The sequence below is a fragment of the Silene latifolia genome, chromosome 9 (genome assembly GCF_048544455.1).
Source record: "Silene latifolia isolate original U9 population chromosome 9, ASM4854445v1, whole genome shotgun sequence".
Taxonomy (NCBI): Eukaryota; Viridiplantae; Streptophyta; class Magnoliopsida; order Caryophyllales; family Caryophyllaceae; genus Silene; species Silene latifolia.
This window is the reverse complement of record NC_133534.1, coordinates 39,542,490-39,557,481: the sequence shown is the minus strand read 5'-3', so window position 1 is coordinate 39,557,481 and position 14,992 is coordinate 39,542,490. Positions and strand designations below refer to the sequence as shown.

General features: G+C 34.8%; 1 long non-coding RNA gene across 1 annotated transcript; it reads left to right on the top strand.

Annotated features, from left to right (window-relative positions):
- The first annotated feature begins 11,709 nt into the window (after positions 1-11,709).
- On the top strand, positions 11,710-13,915 carry LOC141599632 (uncharacterized). The gene is made up of 3 exons (XR_012523874.1): positions 11,710-11,877; positions 11,975-12,082; positions 13,828-13,915. It is a non-coding gene; the product is annotated as an uncharacterized LOC141599632 (long non-coding RNA).
- The last annotated feature ends 1,077 nt before the right edge of the window (positions 13,916-14,992 follow it).

Below are 14,992 nucleotides of genomic sequence, written 5' to 3'. Positions count from 1 at the left end.
ACTCTACTAGTGTAGTTCCCGTGCTATAGCACGATATTTTTAAGATGAAATTTATAAAGAGGAACTTTTAATAAAATTATTTACATAAATTAAAGCTACTTTTAATTTAATGTTATAATATACTAAATATAATAATAGTAAGTAGATAGAAAAGAAAGCTTACTATTAATAATAACACTATAATGTTAAATCGATAAGGGGAACTAATTTATGAAATTAAGTTAGATGTAAAATCTAGTTAAAAAACCTATTAGCCTTATTAAGAAAACTGGTAAAAATAATATACTACGCGTCTAAAAAGACAATTTACAAATTATTAAAACTAACAATTTCACTTTCTATTTCCTATAAGAAAATACATAAAAATTGTGATACATTATTTAAAAAATACTCCATACTCCATATACTCCATATTACTAAAATAAAGATTTCATAATTCGAGAGTGCAATTGATATGTTGTAAAGTTGCATAATATATTAGGGGGTAATTGATTGTGATTGCATATTTTCGGGATAATATTGTAAAGATTGCATAATTTGAGAGGTTGTTTCCATGTATAGGATTGCATTTATTCGAAAAGTCAAAGCATACATTTGTTTCCATTTATAGGTTTTCAATTGATTCAAATCATACGTTAATTAGACTTGACGCAAAAGCAAATTTGATTTATTAAAAGTCGACGGCCCAACTTAGATTGACCCATCAAAGAGTAGTGTAAGTTAGGCGGGAAAACTATTTGAGAATTTTATTCTCTTAGTAGTAGGGGAGATTCCAACCCCCTAAAATCTCATATCTAACTTCCACCTTGGTATCAAACTTCATTCCTCTCTTCTACAATTTTAAGATGAACCAAACAAGTTTATAGGGAATGGATTTAGAACATCATACCATTATGAATTCATATTTCCAATCAATTCCATTCCATGATATTGAACCAAACGCCCCCTAAACTTTGTCTTTTTATACATCATAGACTCATATTCAACTTTTAAATTTGATTACATGACATTTTTAATTTTTATTTTTTTGTCGAAGGGATCCGTAGCCGCTGTCTTTGATGCGCATCGGGTAAACGGTAAACCCCCGGTCTGCAAACCACGTATATCAGATAAGGCACCCGAGAGTGACATGTCATTTTTATCGTTCTTAAAATCTTCAATTGAGCATAAATTATAGCCAGAAATCGTAATTGAGCATTTTTTTTAAAGAAATTGATTACCACTTCGTGATCTATAATTTGATAAAACGGATAATGGTCATTCGGAAATTTAAGTTTAAAATTATGGTTGATTTGATATTTCCGCATAAAAATAAATAAATAAAAAACACCAAAAAAATGTCAGTCGATACTTTTTTCCTCAAATCGTAGACAATGATGAGTTAATCATTCTTGAACAAAAAATTGGCCGATTCCTAATTCCTTTTTAGAAGTAAAGACTCATTACTCTTTGGTTATGGATTATAATGGAATAAATAAAAATGACTCACTAAAGTGGTTGGACTTCTTTCTTTTGTGAAGTAGCGGTCCTTCGATGAAGTTCTCGACGCAATTTTCATCTTGGGTCATGCGGAAACAATCTCTTTGTGTTGCTAACACAAAGGTAAGGCTGCGTACATCCGACCCCCCTTACCCCCGCAATTTGCGGAAGCCATTGAGGCAATGGGGTAATGTTGTTGTTGTTGTTAACATAAATAGGTATGTTGTGCACGGAAATCAAACGCGGAGGGTACTATGTACACAAACTTAAAATACTGGAAACATGTGTAAAGTAGCAAAGTTCGGAGATACCACGTGAATTTTCCATTAAATTTAAAATTCAACTAATGTCTCTTACGACGAATATGTCGATTATAAGTTTAAAACGACTAAATAGCACTCTACTTGAATGAGCAATGTTGTGGACCGTTTATCTCAAGTCTTATCTAATATTCTCTTCTCACGTACATATAAGATTATATTCAAGCAACTTGCATTTGTCATCATGTAAAGCAAAATATAATGTATTTTATTTATTTTTAAGGGGAGAAGTTCATAGAGAAGACCCGAAAGAGAAAATCTTTATCATTGAACCGGTGGAATAATTTTTCCGTACTCTCGAAACATTTTGCCTATCTTATCTATCATATTTATGTCCCTTTAAGTTTAACACGAAAACAAAAAATCAATTGACTTTTAAAATACTTTGTTGGGACTTGATTTTTCTTTACAAATTCATCCTTATAAATTGTTTTTAGGTAAACAACTAGTCTCTCTTAAAAAGTACTAGAGGTGATCGTGGTCCGGTCCCATTCGGGCTTAGGCTGGGCCAAATGTATGGGCATATTTTATGAGCCCAAACCCAGCCCAAATGAGCAAGATTGGGATTCCGGACCCTAAGATTTACGACTTGTCAGGTGAGATAAATAGTCGCATATCGTCCATTAGTACCTTAAATACATGCTTGGATTACGTGAAAGTGGTAATTGGCCTCCTTAACTTTGACCAATTGTGAAATTAAGCCCCATAACTTACAAATATAGTAATTAGGCCCCATAACTTTGATAATAAGTGAAATTTAACTCAATTTCTCTTTCAACCTAAATTATAACATTAAATCATTTTATATATAAGCTCATTGTGCACTAACTCATTATACGTATTTTAAAACTATTTATGGACCATATGGTTATATGTTTATGTTTTGATAATGACAAGTGTGCTTTATTACGTATATACTCGTAATCATTTGTTTAGTCATGATAGCACTACGCCAAATAATAGGTGCAACAACGGTTAGATAAGGTGATATACCGTTGTAATACAAAACACAGAACTGTTATTACATCGACCGTTGTTATTTTGTGACCACGATTGTTAAAAAGGCGGAACCGTTATGAAATGTAAATAACGGGTTCAAATAACCGTAATACAATATTAAGAACAGTTCAAAAACCGTTGTCTATAATATTGAAACCGTGGTAGTATTAGTTGAAATGCTCTACGGAAACCTATGACAACAGTTTTACTGAAACAAAACCGTTGTAAAATAGTATTAAATATGACAACGGTTTATGCTTATTAAACCGTTTTAAATGTCATGAATTCGACAACGGTTTTATTTCGTTATATTATATTTTTGGCCGTAGCATTATGGATGAATATTCAACGGGTTTCTATTTAAATGCAACCGTTGTCAATATATTTATTGACCACAGTTTTATTTTTAACCGTAATCAAATTTATAAATATTTTTTTAAAAAATTGTTTTAGCAGGTTCCAGCAGCTGCTGAAATGTTAATTTTTGCAATAGCGGGTTCCGCTGAAATGCTACTGCAAAATAACATTTTAGCAGCTGCGCATTGCAAAAATTCAATCCTGTACCATTAGAATATTACACAGATTGATCTATTCAACCCAACATCAAAATATTATAAACAAGGTGACCAAAACTAAATACACATTGCTCTATATACACACATACATAATGAGCGGACTATTGACCATCCGTTAATGAAAGAAAATAAGTGGTCCACTTATTTCTCATGTCGGCGATGTCTTCCTTCGAATAAGTTGGGTCTTTGTTGTTGATTAAAGGTGGGAACTACAAATTAAAATATACTTAATCAAAATAGACAAAATAAGTGGAATATTACTCAGAATTAAACCCAATTTACGTTTGAAATAGTTATTAAAACACACTAACCGGTGACTCTATGTTGATATACTTTCGGGTGATAATCTCCCACATGGACCGACAACAGAAAAAGGCGCATTGTTTGCTGTGTAGTTGTAGAGGAGACTATTATATAAATCACATACAAATAAGCTTAATTAGATCAACCTCTCATAATTTGTGATTCGTTACAAGCTTGTGACGGATATTGCTCCTCTCACAATAAGGCAATTGGATAGCAAGTGGGGGAAAATGGAAATTCAAGACTAAATTATACACAACCCAATGTAATTAATGCATATATTAAAAACTTTTTTCTTTAATTAATTTCCTAAATACAACCCAATGAGCAATTAATAAACATACATTAATCAAATGACCCAAAATACTCTACGTCATGGACAATATCTCTTCCCATTAATGATGGTGTAGGAGTCTATTTCAACTCTGGTCTTTTCCTCCAAATCCGACATCGGCTTCGATGACCTAAACATCCATTGACGCCAAGCTTTGTTGCTTCACTCACGGTAGATACATACCAATCGCATTTGGGTAATATATAACCCACCATCAAATCCTCAGAAGAACCAAATTCGAAAGCCGATGAATTCTCATATGTACCTTCAAGAATTATATGTTTAGGGGGGAACTTAATGAAATGGAAAGGACATTGTTCCTTTAACCTTTCACGTAACGCATCCATTTTCTTCTCGCTTTCAATATATAGCTCGGTTGACGACGCAATTCCCTTAATCTTTTATTTTCTGCTTCTTCTGACAACTTACGATCCCTCTGCACCCATGGACTCACAATATTCGTACCTTGGTTAACGGCCATAATTTTGGAACAAAATTAAAATTATAGAATCACCCACCAATAATGCAACGTTGATTCAAACCCACTAATAATGGAACGTTGATTCAATAAAAAATAATTGAACAGTCCGTGCATTGGTCAAATCAAGAATAATGAGAAATATTCACCACGGCTTAAAAAAATCCGTATGATCAAACAATTAATTTTTTTTAACATATTGAGTCGTGTGGTCATATCTTACATGTATTTATTTTTTTAATATATTGAGTCGTATGGTCAAACAATTAATAAACGGTCCACGTTGAAGTTAGAATGTCACGATTGACAACGGTTGTAGGTGAACCGTTGTTGATGAACCGATTGACAACGGTTGTAGGTGAACCATTGTTAATGAACAAATTTACAACGGTTGTAGGTGAACCGTTGTTAATGAGTATTATGTAGCAACAATCTTGATCTTGATTATTGACTGATCTATGGAGTTCAAAAAATGGAAGCAAATCAAACAAGCATAACTCAACACTTTCAAAATGATCATTTCATTTAATTTAAACCAAATACATTATAGCATTTATCAGAAATCAAAAGATATATAATAAGCCGTAACAACCCCGGTTAAGACTAAAAAACGCTTCTCAACCTGCCACCAATTACGCCACTCTGGTATACCGCTAACTTCCGAGTCATTGGCTTCATATTTTGCAATAACAGATTGAATATATGCAAGGACACGACTTGCATGTGGAGATAAGGTTGGAAGAGTAGAACTCAACATATCTCTCGCTGCAGCCAAATTGCGAGTAATAGACCGACGAGGGTATGAAGATGATGATGATGAGGCTTGGTTGACAAGCCGGACTGCTTCACGCCTCTTAATCCAATAATTCCGTTGATGTTCAAAGGATGCTTTGATTAATGGGTGTTGATCGGCGGGAAGCCCGGCGAGAACCTTCCCATCATCTGCAATCGTTCGTGTAAGTCATTCTTCGTTGTTGATAAAATTAGGGTTCATTGACATGTTGTTTCAAATTTGTGTAATGGGGATGAAATATTGTGATTTGATTAATGGATGTTAGTAAAAGATGCTTTAACATTATAGTCACATTTATAAATTTTTTTCAAAACCGTTGGTAATTAATTCTTAAACATTAATTACCTAATTAATTTAATGTAAAAGTTGACTTATATATTAACAAATATTTTAAATCTACGTAACTTGCAATAAATAACTAGAAAATAAAATACACTACCACGCATATATTCAAGAAAAACACATACATAACAAGAAATTAAAAGACGCGCGGTTTTAACAACATTAATTAGAATAATAATAATAATTAATCAACATAATCATCTTGTAATTCCCCTGTGATTGAGATAAATATTGGGAATTCAATACGTGTATTATTAGGAGGCACTTGTTCAGCCTCCCATGAATGAGGCATAGTGTCAATATTGTGCCAATATGTTCTTAATAGATTAATCTCACAATCGGTTGCAATCCATAAATATTGCGCTTGTAACATATCATCCGTATAATAATTTTTCTTCCCAGCATCATGATCCTCGTATCTTGCCTGGAGTTTTCTCGCTTGACGAAAATATTCCAACTTCTTCCCAAAACCTTCAAACTCGATCATTGCGTAACCAAAAAAACCATGAACTTTAGTCCAAGCTGGGTGGACCTTTTTAACGTTCGTATAACCATCTTGACGAAGCATATCTCTCATCCAAGTAAAACTTCTCGAAAAAGCCTTACCATTGTCATCATATTTGATTGGAAGGTTGTGTATAAAACAGTGTGCAGGCCTAAGTCTGAGGGTGGTCTAGGGCTCAAAAACCTGGAAATGATGAATAAGGCTCTGATAGGCAAGTTGGTTAACTGGATTGCTGAGGATAAGGATACCATATGGGTCAAATGGGTGAAGCACAATCATCTGAAAGGAGTGAACTGGTGGCAGTACCAGCCTGGTGCTAATACAAGTTGGGTTTGGAGGAGAGTTTGCAGGGTTAAGCAAGATCTGGTTGCAGCATATATCAATGGGACATGGGACATACAAGGGGTAGGATTCACCACTGCTAGATGTTACCAATGGCTCATGGGATCTCGTCCTAAGGTGAGCTGGGATGGGGTGATATGGAATGAATGGGTAATCCCAAAACATCAATTCATGGGATGGCTCTATGCACATGGATCTTTCAAAACCAAAGCTAAACTGATCAGGTATGGGGTGGATATTGATGATCGTTGCTGGTTGTGTGGACAGGCATCAGAGGATTTGGATCACTTATTTTTTGGGTGTGACTACAGTATCAGAGTAGTTCAACACCTACAATAGAAAACTGGGTTACAGTTACCAGTTGTTAGTGTCCTGGACTGTTGTGTACAGGATATTGGCACCAAACTACAGAGAGGAGTGAAAGCAGGAATGGTATTGGGAGCTATATATCATGTATGGCACCATCGAAATAAATGCAGGAATGAGGGGAGTCTACTGAGACCACAGAAGGTTGCTGCAAATATTGTCGAGGACATGAAGCTGATAGTCCATGGTAAAGACAGGAGAAAGATTTCCACGCTAGAAATAGATTGGCTTAAGGATGTTGGATTAATGTAATTGGTATTAGTTGATATGTACCCTTGGAACACTCTTTTTTGATATATATATTATACAACTCACATTTCACCAAAAAAAGAAGGTTGTGTATAATACAGGTAATAGGATGGACATAGCGGGTATTTGATTGTGGTTCGGCGGGTGTAGAAGACGACGACGGCATGGTGATCGAAGTGTAATATTTTTAATTAAATTATAGGCTATGATTAATTGAACTTTGAATTGGTGAATATGGTTAATTATGAAGGATTCATAAACCTCTTATTAGGCACTTCTAATAACTTAATAAATTTAGTTTAGTCATAAACTAACTTGAAGTTATGCATGCATAACAAAATAATACAAAGTAAAAAGAAAACGATCAACTTACAATGAGGGCCGAATAGTTAGACTAATTGGACACCTTCCAAATTAGTCTTCTTAAGAAAGTCCTAGTGCTCCGAGGATGGTCTTAGATCCAATAGTAGAATCTACTCCTCAAGGATTTGTACCAAGATAACCCTCTTAATACAAATACTAATTTGGATACTAGAAATTAGTATATGTCCCTTTAAAATAACTAATATAATTATATTACTACCACTAGTAATGGGATGTAAATATTAGTATTTCAATGATGTTTTCATGTAGTATCTCAAAACAATTTTAGAGTATATTGTTAAGAGATTTATTAAAAACATAAGAATGAATACTTTAGTAAATAAGAAAGACAATTCTTGTTAAAGAGAGGGGAGAGGGGTCGGGTGCCTTGGGGTAGTAAGGCCAATGCATGCTTATGTTTTCTATCAATTGTTCTTCACAAGAAAGGCTAGATGAGCATGTCTAACCCTAGCATAATTAAGTTGTCTTAAGCATTTAAGTTAAGAGCACCCAATGTCCCCACCCTTGCAACATTTCGGTCCCTTATGTAAAATGGGATTCCTTTAAGTTTGTGTTTTGTCAATTGTATTATGTGATATATGTGACATGTTACTAGTCATGTGACTATGTAATGCATTTTTTAACTTATTAAAAAACCATTACATATAAAATAAATCGCATACAATAACACAACTATCAATCCAAGATTACATACACTTAAAACGGGCCATTAAATTATAATTCACAACACCTTGTAATTATAATAATTATTCATTCTAATTATAATTGTTTCATAAACAATAATAAAGTTTCAATAATAAAACACATTATCAATTTTAAAGAATTAATTAACTTGTATCAATATACAATTAATTAATTGATCAATTAAGAGTGTCACCCTAGAGGTATGACCTTAAGGGATCAACTGATCACCACAGTCATACGACAGTAATGTCAAACTCTAGTCAGTCAACCATTACCGATTAATGTGGATCAGTTGACAATAAAATATTACTTTCCCTCATATATTCTTATTATGAGATTTAAACATGTGATCGCATTATTGTCGAGGACACATACTCCAACAATCTCCCACTTGTCGGAGACAAGTGTGCGTCACCAATTCTCTTGTCCTATTACTATCTCCCACTCAATGCAAGGTGTCTTGCAGGTCCTACTTGCATTTGATCATATCGTGAGTGGTTTCCTCGATCTGGAGAATAACTGTTTGACCGGAATTATCTACCGTAGATACCTTCCGAGCGTGGCCACGTATTTCCAGTTTATTACTCCTTGAGTGGCCTTGAGATATAAGATGACCCTGACAAGGGATGGACAATTCCTATTGCACTCTTCTCTTCGAATAGCCACATCTCATCATAACCCAAAATGTGCCCATTTGACCCCAATTACGAAGGCCGTAGAACATAAATCAAAGTCACTCTGAAACTATGCCATCTTAGGCGAACAGTCTTTAGTCAAAGAATCGACTCATAAGAATACTATAGCAGCTCTTGCCACGACCAGGCTATAAAAATTTCCAGAACTCTATAAGCGGTCATAAGCCCGACAGAGTGTCCCATACAGTCTGTCTATGTGATCGACTAGTCATCTATTATGATTTTATTATGGCACTTGAACTTGCCATCAATCGCATCACACTCCAGTCATTTCGAGATGTCACCTCATATAAGTAACTAGGGGCGATTACTATGTCAATCTAGTTCACTTTAATGGGGTTCAATATTGTCTCAACAACCCATTTGGATATGACAAAGTAATAATAGAGTTTAATATAAAACTCAAACGATGAATGCATTATCACATATGTAAAATTGATACAATATCAATTACTACATAATCTATAATCCATATTCCATTTTGTATATGTTACACATTTCAACTCAATTGAAATAACATGACTTATCATGTTAAACCTATGAAAAGACTTTTGGTTAGTATGCACTTTCTCTAACCTTGCTATATGCTTTTTCCTTTTGTTATGTATAATCTTTATTATAAAACTTTTGTGTACGTGTCTAAATCCAATCTAGACATAGGCTCTCTTGCCTTAGGATAGCTCCCACTGTCTTCACAGTGTATGGGATAGGACCTTTGGTTACTGGAATGAACTACCATAATTCTTCCAATTCATAAAACCGAATCCTAATATCATCCCTTCCTGCTTGCATATCTCATTATTGCAAGTGTACTCAATTTCCGTTATTAATCCCTAATTGTTCTACTGCCTAGAACGTTTCTAGCAGATCTGCTCCTTAAATAATATAGCCAAGATGGTTCTTTAACCATCCTTATGAGTTTAGAACATGGTTTTTGTGTAACTCATTGCACATAAATCCATCTCAATTCTAAATGCTTAGCTTCATTCTTTAGTGCTCCAAGAGTACTAACCAATGAACTATATGGCTATACAGAGACTTTTTCTCAAAAAAATTAATTTGTAACTTTTCGTCATACTCCAAGTTTACGAAATTTAAGAATGGTGATACATCTTAGCGTAATGAATTAATCCCGCAGCGGAAGCAAGTGGATTCAATTTCTACATGTTCAATACCTTTGAACTTGACTAGATTCTTATCAATATAAGAATATTCATTTAACGCTAATATCCTCTCAGAACTATCTTTATAGGTCTGGATACCTTAGAGATGTATTATCCTTCTCCTAAGTCTTCCATCATTCACAATGATCAATATGTCCCTTACATATAAGACTAGTAACACCACATTACTCCCACTAAACTCCATGTATAAACAGAACTACTCGACAATTCGAGAAATTTTTATCACATGATCAAAACATATAATTCAACTCCTAAACTTCTACTTAAGACTTCGTCTTAAGTTTTCATCCTACCTTAGGTTAGTTGTGATTTACAGAACTCATGCAAGATGATTTTATAATCCAACTAAATCAAATCATTTCCAAATATAATGAAGTGTTGTTGTTGCGTGCAAAACCCTTTGCCACCAACCAACCAAGCTAAATAAACATTTTCATGTTTGTGCCCATTTCGGACTTTTGCGGAGTTGAAACTAGATAAAGCAACTTAATAAGTTACAGGTTTGTTACTTTTAAAATAACATGAATCCTGTCCACTCAGATTCTGACCTTGAAATATTTATTGATTTTAACCAAGAAGAAACATCTTCCCACGTCTTGTTTTCAGTTTGTGGCTCTTGAACATTTTCTCCCACTCTGTTTTTAAGAAATAATCCTCATTTCACTACTACAAATCCAGGCAACTACAACGCCCCTTTAACAACGATTATTCACGAAAATCACAATAGACTTGTAGAATGTATGGCGCGAATTTTACTAAAATAAATTACAACGGGTATTGTTATAAACACCGTTGTTATTAGTTTTAACAACGGGTCACACATTCACAACCGTTGTTAATAATTTGGCGCAAAATTGGCGCAAAGTTAGTGAAAAGTAATCACAACGGTTATTTTTGAAACCCGTTGTTAAACCTTATTTAACAACGGGTATTTTTTACAACCGTTGTTAAAACTTATTTCACAACGGTTGTTGTTTAATAACCGTTGTCAATACCTTCCATACTATAAACCACACAAATAGAAGTCTGCTGCAGCCACAAAACACAACCCTTAATACACAAACACAAACACAAAGAGACAAACAAACACATACACACTCTCTTTCTCTCTTTCTCTATTTCTCTCTTTCTCATCGTCGCTTTATCTTCTCGCCATCACTGTGATTTCATCGTCTATTACGTTCTGTATTTATCAGGTAAATCTCGCCGTCACTGTTAGTTTCTGTAACGCCCCGTAAATTTCGGACCGTTAATATATTTCAGAAATAATTTATTAATCAAAATAAAAGTGATAATTAAGTATTTAAAGTAAAAATAATTTAAAGAAATATAATTTTATTATATTTTGGAGAAAAGTATTTATTTTGATAGTTTCGAGATGTTTAAAAATAGTTTAAACCGTGTAAAATCTTTTGTTTCGAAATAAGGGCGTATCGGGGGGAAAATGACAATTCGTTTGAACGTTGGGTAAACGAAATTGGAAATGGGTCGTATGAATACTCAATTTTATTGTAATCTCGTGTTTAAAAACTTTGGACTTGACGGAATTTGCGTTTGACTTACGGATTTAATTATTATTGAAACGAGTCAAAACCGACTCGTTAAAAATCCCGACTAAAAATCCCGCACTTCCTTTTTCCTCCTTTCTTCTCTCACGCGCGGCATCCCCTCCCCCCTATTCTTTCTTTTTCTGATTTTGTTCATCATCATCCTCAACATATTACAAAAACACCAAAACACCATTAACATAAAATCAAGCTTAAAATCGCCATAAAATCTTCGTTTCTTGTCCGTTTTTCGCGAAATTTACCTTTCCGGAATCCCCTCGCCACGATCTACAACTTAGTATGTTCTAATTTCAATTTTCATTAAGTTATTTTAAGACCAAATTTCGGTGATTTCGGTTTTGTGCTTAATTTTTGTGTTTTTATTGTTTAATTAGGTGAAGGATTGGAAGACGAGTTCGGGGACTCGTATATTGTAGAGGATAGCGGCTAGTTGTGGTTAGGGTTTCGGTTTTGAGGACTAATTGCTCATTTTCTAGCTTAAGGTAACATATTTCGAGTTACTCGACGAAAGATCGTCACATGTTTTTGATTTTTGTATGTTTGGTGAATTTTTGTTTGGGTAGTAATTTTCACATGTTAAACTTAGTTGCATGCAAGCCTAATTTGTGCCTTTTGGTAGTTTTAAATTATCAAAATTGAATTGGGGACGATTAATTAATTTTCAGACGGTCTTATAATGTATAAAAATGAAAAAAAAAAAAAAGAAGAAATGGTGCGGCAGCGGGCCCGGCAGCAGCCGGCAGGCCCACGGCAGCCCCGGCCGGTCTTGGGGTTGGCCCGGGTCGGTCCGTTGCTTGTTTCGCGGTTTTCCATGCTTTGTCCGTCATTTTAGGTTCATCACGGATATAAATAGAGTGAGTATACATGGTTAAATTTGTTAAGAGAATCACAAAAGTAGCTAAAAGTTATGTTAATGGTAGAAAAATTATGTTATATTGACAATTATCACATGTTAGGATAATTTACAAAATGAATTGGTAATTAATAGGCTCAAAATGAATTTTATAGTGATAATTGTAATGTTTTGTTGATTGTGCCGAAAACTGAGCCTTGGTCCCTTTGACTGATGCGATGTCAATTAATTGAGTGATTGGTCAGCCGCAATTTGACCCGCACTGTCGCAGGGTCAAGGGGTTGCGGGTAAAAAAATTCGGTTGAATGATTTAGATAATCGGCCTTTTTCTTGTTTTAGGCCATTTATCAAGCTTTTGTTCACATGTATAGCTTATTGAATTTAATAGTGACTTGTATTGTAGAAATGGCCCTAGTTTCCCCTAAAGCCTTAAATATTGTTAGAATTGCTAGGATTGGAATTTAGTATTGGGTACTTATTGAGGAACTGTTGGATTGTATGCTGTATATAGCCTTTCACATGATAGAATATTAGATTTTATGTTGGTAAGTAGGACTTTTTGCCCTCTTATGGTTAAGTGGGTGCCTTACTTGACTTGTGTGGTGAGTTTTGGGTGGTGTGGGCTAAAATATTCAAGATGGGACTAGCTGTGACTAGGTCCTAGGTGAGTATTTCGGCCTTCATCATAGATAGGTCTTTATAGTCTCTGACGAGTATATGTTCACTGCTTGATAGCCTTTGTGTTCCTGACTAGTGGATGTTTATCCAAGTTGGGGCATGACCTCGGTACTAATTTTGATAGTATGGGGTCGACTTAAGTACTAGCCGACCCTTCGGTGGTGTCCTTAGGGTACTCACTTCACTTTGTTTTAAAAAAGTTGTGAGTCTTGGGTGCGGTGGTGTGTATCCGCATGTCTAGGTCTCATGCTTGATTTTAGGCTAGGGTTGTGTTGTCTCTTGGCCATGTTTTCTTAATAGTAACCGCTGAGCCAAGATACCGGTTCGATTACCTTCCCTACCTCGTGGTATAGACTTGAGTTACAAAGTGACTATTGACGGGACTAAGAACTTATGCCTGTCTTTGTTATATTGCCCTTTCTTGTATGGTGATTTTATGAACTGTAATAGGTGAGATGTAAGCCGGTTACAGTTGATAAAGTTTGGATTCCTATTTGAGTGATATGATTCACATGATAGATTAGTGGTCAGTTTAGGGGTCATAGGTCAGAATTACATGATAATTACATTGTTTATCATATTGCTTACATGTTTTACTACATGTTACATTAATTTTGACGATTCGTGGCTGGGAGGACTCGAAGTTACTCCCCACTGAATTGTGGCTTTCGTGTTTGTATAAAATGCGATTGACAGGTTGTTGATGCTTAGTTGGGGTCACAGACGGCTAGTGAGCAAGGAACCTTGGACCTAGTTTTGGCTATTTTATTAGTCAACCTTTTACACTAATGGTTTGTATATAATTTGAAGGGACATATGTCTCCCTTTCTATTTTTGGTTTGTATCCTTATATTTCCGCGTCTTTAGTTATGTATGTAAATTAGTTTATCAGTTGTTGCAGGGTTTTTGACACTCTTCTTGAGTTGGAATTGGTTGTGAATGGTTTAGTTAGAAATTTTTTTGAAATTGCAGGTTTTTGGACTAGTTGAACCATTTACAAACATATCCTACCAGCTTTTTCTCAGAGAATTTACGTATATAATTAAGGCTAGATTTAAGGGTGTCAAAGTTGGTATCAGAGCCTATTGCTCTCGACGCACGTTTGTGCACCCCACTTAGAAATCACTTGACCTTAAAATAATAAACTTGAGAGAAGGGTAGGATGGGTAGAATTAGGATTTTATGTGGTAGTCTGTTTGTGATTGCTAATTGTTAGGGTTGTTGATTGTTAGTTATTAGTTTTGGTGCCACTAAAGGTTGGTTATGCCAAATGTAGAATGCTTCCACTTTCTTGATATTTCTTTTCGTATTCAGTGTATCTTACCTTAATCTTCCATTTTCGTTGGTCATTCGTCTTTCAAATTCCTCTTATCTCGCCTAGGTAACTACCTTTCAATTCTTTCTCCCGTTTCATCTTAGGTTCGTTTTCTTCTTATAATAAAGTCCATGTGGACACCTTCCTTTTATACCGTAGGATAGTTCCCTTGTTCAAGAGAACCCAGTTTTGAGAGAATGTATCATTGGAGGGCGTGAACGAGTGGAGAAATTGATTGTTTAAGGTTTGAGTTGTATAGGAGAATATAATTTGGGATCCTTTGGTTAGTCTTGTTAGTTGTGCTTGATATGAGAATTTAGTGAATTGAGAAATACCTTGGGATTTATGTCTATAGAGAGCTTGCTTGTTATAGATGATTAAGCATGGGTACTACCTTAGCACATAGGATGGAATGAACCTAAGCTACTTCATTTGAGAGTCTCGATAGTTCTTGTGGAGAATTAAAGGTATGATAGTTAGCCCTAATCCTTGTGGGCCTTGAAAGGAATACAATAGGACATTGATGTTGATTAATGGATTGGTATT